The 7,196-nt window shown below is 42.0% G+C and overlaps 1 pseudogene; it reads right to left on the minus strand.

The window, feature by feature from the left end:
* Positions 1–1,960: 1,960 nt before the first annotated feature.
* LOC123095130 (serine carboxypeptidase-like 42) lies at positions 1,961–6,673 on the minus strand (annotated as a pseudogene).
* Positions 6,674–7,196: the final 523 nt, after the last annotated feature.

A 7,196-nucleotide genomic window follows, 5' to 3' on the forward strand; every position in this document is an offset into this window, starting at 1 on the left:
ATGGCGTCCCCATGCCTATCCATGGCTTGCTCTTGTCAGTCCATTCAAACCATAGCCATCGAAGTCGCAGAGCCTTGGCGAACTTATCCAGGTTAAGCACTCCGAGCCCACCCTTGTCCTTGGGCTTACAGACGAGCTCCCAATTTACCTTGCATTTTCCTCCAGACACCTTGTCTGAGCCCGCCCAAAGATATGCACGGCGAATACTATCGATTTTCTTGCGGACCTCCAGCGGGATGTCGAGCGGCGTGAGATGGTAGATAGCAATGGCAGTTAGGATGGCCTTAACAAGAACCACACGGCCAGCAGAGGCCACATGTCTTCCCTGCCAGGGAGGGATCTTGCCCGCAATTTTCATATATGGACAGTGAGGTCACTAGAACTGCAGAAATCATATATGGAACCAAAAGAAAGGCTTCTGAGGGTAGATAAGGCAGGGACACCTCCAACTTTACTTCAAATGACTGGCCGTAGATGAAGTGCAAGCAATCAGCACATGGCAAGAAAGTGCCCTGACCAACATCCTCTTCATGAGGTGTTTCTTTGTGCATACAATCCCATGATGTATGCTCTTTGCGGATGATGTGGTGCTAGTTGACGATAGTCGGACGGGGGTAAATAGGAAGTTAGAGTTATGGAGACAAACCTTGGAATCGAAAGGGTTTAGGCTTAGTAGAACTAAAACCGAGTACATGATGTGCGGTTTCAGTACTACTAGCTGTGAGGAGGAGGAGGTTAGCCTTGATGGCCAGGTGGTACCTCGGAAGGACACCTTTCGGTATTTGGGGTCAATGTTGCAGGAGGATGGGGGTATTGATGAAGATGTGAACCATCGAATCAAAGCCGAATGGATGAAGTGGCGCCAAGCTTCTGGCATTCTCTGTGACAAGAGAGTGCCACAAAAGCTAAAAGGCAAGTTCTACAGGACGGCGGTTCGACCCGCAATGTTGTATGGCGTGGAGTGTTGGCCGACTAAAAGGCGACATGTTCAACAGTTAGGTGTGGCGGAGATGCGTATGTTGAGATGGATGTGTGGCCACACGAGGAAGGATCGAGTCCGGAATGATGATATTCGAGATAGAGTTGGGGTAGCACCAATTGAGGAGAAGCTTGTCCAACATCGTTTGAGATGGTTTGGGCATATTCAGCGCAGGCCTCCAGAAGCTCCAGTGCATAGCGGACGGCTAAAGCGTGCGGAGAATGTCAAGAGAGGACGGGGTCGACCGATTTTGACATGGGAGGAGTCCGTTAAGAGAGACCTGAAGGATTGGAGTATCGACAAAGAGCTAGCTATGGACAGGGGTGCGTGGAAGCTTGCTATCCATGTGCCAGAGCCATGAGTTGGTTGTGAGATCTTATGGGTTTCACCTCTAGCCTACCCCAACTTGTTTGGGACTAAAAGCTTTGTTGTTGTTGTTGTTGTAATGTTTCGTGCAAATTAAGATAGCATCATGAGAACAAACGTGACACCTACTGCTAAGCCTGGGGTTGGGGAGCAAACAGCAAAGAGACATCCAGTCTCCAACTGGGCAGCTTTCTCTGTGTTGTTTTCCAGGTCTTAAACTATCATTGCAATGTATTCTTTGTGTCCTTCGATGCAGATTAGCTTGAATATTTTACTCTTGATGCAGTTCTACTTTCTAGACCTTGTGTCCTTGCACACTGCTAGAGCTGAATTTGTTCAGAAAATAACCCTGATTAAGGTAAGGAACTGCCCCTGCCGACTGGCACTGCCGGTAGTTGAGCTCACCACAGCGTGGGAGCAGGTAACTTTAGTACTCTCTGGACAGAAGTTTGTTAAAAAGGGGTTCCTGGATAAGGTGTTGAATAAGTTTAGCCTTTCTCAACAAGTCAGCAAATCATACCAGCATTCCATTATTATCAACAAGAAAGTAAATGTCACCTAACTGGCAACATTATCTCTTGACGAACCATTTTAACATTCATTTGGTGCGGACCGCTGAAATGATTTAGACAGAGTTACATTTGCACGTGCCCCTCAAATTAACTACACCCACATAATTGCTTGTAGAAATTACTCTGGAATCTGTATTCCAGACTTTCAGGGATGCAATCTGATAAAGATCATACTCCTTGCTAGCATGCATTACTTTTCCACTCTTTCCAAAGAATCAAGAACTTATTGATCATCTTATACATCATTGAGAACTTAAATTTTGTAGCCAGTCGTTCTCAGAAAAACTTCTGTAGCCAGACTGAAAAATCCTATGCTACTTTTTCTTTCTATATCCAGCTGCTTTTGTAGGTACACTTAGTCAATGGGTGGATGGGTTGTGTTTGGGAGCCTCTGTCCAAGCACAAACGAGCGAAATAGGCCGAGAGCTCGGTCTGGTTGTGAAAATGGCACCATGTGAGATGCGCCCCGCACTGTTGCAAAGGTGAGCATATTACCGTACTCTGTTGCCCAGCCTCCAACCTTGAAAACCAAAGAGCAACAGACGTTACATTCATGTTCTATATCATCAAATTGGACATCTGCAGTTCAACTTGTGTTCATGGCATATAAGTATACCTGGCCTTTGCGGAACCAAGCACGGTACGGCGCTGTGACAGGCAAGCCCATTGCATGAGCTAGCTCTCGCATAAGGGTTCGGGTGCCCAAGAGGGGCACGACAGAGTCTTGATCGCCGCTGTAACGTTAATCCATATTGTCATAACAAAGTGCACATGGAACGAAGGAAATTACGTATCTGAAAAAGTATACTTGTATATGGGGAGTACCAAAAGGTAAGTTGTTAACATACCTGAATATCCAAACTGGTATCTTCTGTTCCACTATTCTCTGAAGTAAAGGCAAGATGTTGATGTAAACATCCTTTCCGGTGAGATTCAGCACACTGGCACATGATTTTAAATGGTCCATGTGAGTTTCAGTTGCGAATATGAGCAGTTTGTTTACTATGACTCCCCTCTCTTTACATATTTACTGAAAGTACGAACGGATGTACTCCATCCGTTCCTAAATGTAAGTCTTTGTAGATATTTCACTATGAACCACATACGGATGTACGTAGATGCATTTTAGGGTGTAAATTCATTCATTTTGCTCCGTATGTAGTCTATAATGAAATCTCTACACTTATATTTAGAAACAGAGGGAATATTTGACAGAAGTAGCAATAGAAGCACTTACTCACTGCACATGCTCCAGCCATAAGTTAGATGTGTTCTATTAGCATGAAGAGCATGCTGCACTTCTGAAAGATTGAAGTAGAAGGAACTTTCATATGACATGCAAACATCCACTCCTAAACTGATCTTGGTCACCTAGGTTGCACAAAAAAACTAGTCACATAAGAGCAATCAAAAGGTTCTGGTGTAAAATATCATGCACCATGAGGAAGCAAGCATACATATTTGCGCAATCTTAGCTCCTGCGTCACAATTGATGGGTAACAGACGTCAAGAATGACATCATAGTTGTCAACATATTCTCCAACCATAGCTTTTGCCTCGTCAATGGCATCATTGCATGACTTGCTCTCATTGTGGGGGTCACCGGATGTGTAATCCTCAAAATCACAATCCTTCTTTATGGCCAGAAATATTTCATCGGAGATCATACCATGAGACCAGAAGTACTCATATGTCACGCGGATATACCTGTCAAGCTCGAGTAACGGATTCCCGATTTACTCAAGGTAATCTCAGAGTTAACAAAATAGTACTAGTAACTACTCCCTCCGTCCCATAATAGTTGATTCAAGAGAGAACCAGGCTTTGTTTGACTACTTAGTACTTACAGCTACCCCCTTTATATTGAACTTAAAACCCTTTGATTTCTCATTGTGCGTGAGAAGAACATCGGTTAGCTGTGGTATATAATGCCCTGCATTATTATTAACGCAAAATCACGCACCATAGAACAGAGATACTAACTGAAACGCAGATTCGTAAAGTAGAACTTGAAATTCTTCCTAACCCGCGTAGCTCTCTCCAGAAAGAAATAAGCTTCTTGATTTGTACTCTGGGAACTTCTTATACCAACCCAACAGAAATTTGTACATATCATTAGCTGCATATAATTAAAGAAACATACGGTTAGATCGACATGTTCAGGATAACAACCGGTATCCTGTGATGTGCACAATATCGCATCAGTTTACCAGTCTGTGTATCTCCTGTATTGTAGTCTGACGAAGTGTTGGAGTAGGACCATCCAACTCCAGCTGGTGATTCAACAAATAGAAGATTGGACACTGCAAATTAAGAAAGATAAAGCAACTAAGAGTTAGTAAGATCTACACTTTCTTTCACCTGTAAGATGTGATCAGAGAGATGGTTGTCAAAAGCTCAACCTTTATTCCATGATTTCTTGTTTAACCGAAGGCCTCTACCATCTCCTCTGGGATAAAATGGGCCGAGCTCCGTAAACGCGCCGCCTCCAACCGAAGAACAACCAGGACCTGAACATCAGTGCAATTTTGCAGCAACATACAGTTAGCAATCACATTTCCATACGTAGGTATGTACTGAGATCTTTATGCACATCATAGTGTAGCAAGGTACTGTGTTACATTACATCAAAGAAAAGAAGCACAATCTTTTGTGTGTGTGTGCGCGCGCATGCATGGAATGAAAGGAAAATGGTGCCTCGCTTCTTTTTAAAATTCTCAAGGACCACAACACACAAAGCCCAATGAGGCAAGGCTCCAAGGTACGCCCTCCATTTCTTTTTAGTTTGCATATAAAATTTGGTCAAAGCCAAACTTTAAAATGTTTGACTAACTTTATAGAAAAATACCAATATATTTACAATATGAAATCAATATTATTAGATGCACCACAAAATTAACTTTCATATACCATATGACTTTGGATTGTAGATGTTCATTTTTTTTATAAATTTGGTCAAACTTTGTTTATTTTGACTTTGACCAAATTTGGTCAAACTTTGTTTAGTTTGACTTTGACCAACTTTTATATGCAAAGTACTCCCTTCGTTTCTAAATATAAGTCTTTGTAGAGATTCCACCATAAACCACATACAGATGTATATAGATGCATTTTAGAGTGTGGATTCACTCATTTTGCTTTGTATGTAGCCCATAGTGAAATCTCTATAAAGACTTATACTCCCTCCGTCCGAAAATACTTGTTATCAAAATGGATAAAAGGTGATGTATCTCAAACTAAAATACATCTAGATACATCCTCTTTTATCCATTTTGATGACAAGTACTTCCTCCGTCCCATAATATAAGAGCCTTTTTTATTATAGTATAAAAAATGCTCTTATATTATGGAACGGAGGGAGTTTTCCGAACGGAGGGAGTAAAAAGAAACGGAGGGAGTAGTGAAGATGGTGACCTCAAAGATACTCACAAAATAGATTTATTTTGGATAACGCTAACGCCCACACGTGTGATGGGAGCCAAACCCGCCCACACGTCCTATAACACACAGACTACGCCATGTCACCGCATGCATGCATGTGGAAATCTTTTTGAATTTTTTGTTTCTAAAATGTTTTATTTCTTAAATGAAAAATCCGATTGAAGATCCGTTTTCACCATTAAACCCCTCGTGGCGAGATCTTTGAAACTAGATCTCATATCAATATATTTCGACGAATTTTTTTTTGGGTTAAAAGTTGTCGTGTCTGTTGCACATGAATTGTCATGATGTTTACACTGAAGTTGCCACGATATGTTTCAGCTATTTTCTTCTACATTTAAAAGTAAATTTTGACATATTATAAAACAAGGAATTAAGAAATTAGACTTGCGATGCACCATAAATTAAAATTGCCATGATACATGCACTTAAAATTGTCATGGTTCATAAAAAATATATTTTTATGGTCAAAGTACTGGAATTGCTATCATCGAAAAATTAAAATTATCATGATCTACAAACTAAAATTACCACATGGCAAACTTTAGTTTAAGCACTATGGCAACTACGGTGTAAACGTCATGACAACTTTTGGCCAAAAAAAATTTCATCGAAACATATCAACATGAGGTCTAGTTTTGAAGATCTCGTCGAGATGGATTTAATGGTGAAAACAGATTTTTAATTCTCTTTTTTAATTAGGAGATAAAACATTTTTAAGCCGAAAACCCAAAAAATTTCGGCTGATGTCATCTGTTCATACGTGGCAAAATGAATGGTGATGGAGGCGTGTGGGCGATGTGCAAACGACCACACGTATGAGCGTTAGTTTTTCCGTTTATTTTTTGCTTGTCAGGTGTGGATCGGATCGGAGTAGATGATGGTCAACGAATGGGAGGAAGTTGTTCAGGAAACACTACTTGTTATCATGTGACCCCTGATGGGTGAACGAACACACAATGTGCAAGAAAAAGGTAGAGTAGAGCCAGGAGGAAAAGGTACAAGGAAATGGGTAGGTACTAGGTACAGACCTCCGTTGAGCCAGAGCGTGAGCGGCTTGCCGGCGGCGTTGTCCTGCGCCTCGGCGAAGTAGTAGAAGAGGCTCCTCCCGGCCTTGTCGTCCACGTCCACGTACCCGGCGAACTGCCTGAACCCCACGATTGGCTGCCCGGGCAGGCGCCCCACCAAATCTTCCTCCGGGAACCCGAGCATGCAGCTGCTCGCGGCCCAACAAACCATGGCCACCGCCAGCGCTGCAGCTCGCCAGGAGCCCGTCATTGCCGCAAGAACCTCGAGAGTAACCGGAATTGGGAGAGACGAGGGAGGAGGGAGAGGTCTAGTGGGCTGGGTTCTTGAGTCGAGAATTCGGCTGATATATATCGGGGGCACGCAGCTTTTCTGCCCGTGACGTGGAAACAGTGCGGATTTTTTTTCTTCCTTTTTTGAGGATACAGCGCCGATTTTTAATTCGTAGGTTGTTGCTGGTTTAGGTTTGGATTCCATTGTTTCCTTTTCTTTTCCACCGGTTAAGAGATGATAAATTCGACGGTGCTGAAAAATGTTGTCTATTGAATTGAATCATTATTTGTGATTTTGGAGGATGTATATTGCACATGTTGTGATATAAGGTGATGAATCTAGACTATCTTTTGAGTCAGAAAAGTCTCCTCGTAAATGTTGGCATTGTCCATCTTTTTGCTGTCTACGATGCGAAATGCATAGGTGATTTTATTATGATATGGAGTGATGTTTTTGTTCATACTATATTAATTTGATTTTACAAGTAAATGCATACGTGCAATATGCACATTAATATTATTGAGAAAAACAATTGTACG

Source organism: Triticum aestivum, chromosome 4B (assembly GCF_018294505.1).
Source record: "Triticum aestivum cultivar Chinese Spring chromosome 4B, IWGSC CS RefSeq v2.1, whole genome shotgun sequence".
Classification (NCBI taxonomy): Eukaryota; Viridiplantae; Streptophyta; class Magnoliopsida; order Poales; family Poaceae; genus Triticum; species Triticum aestivum.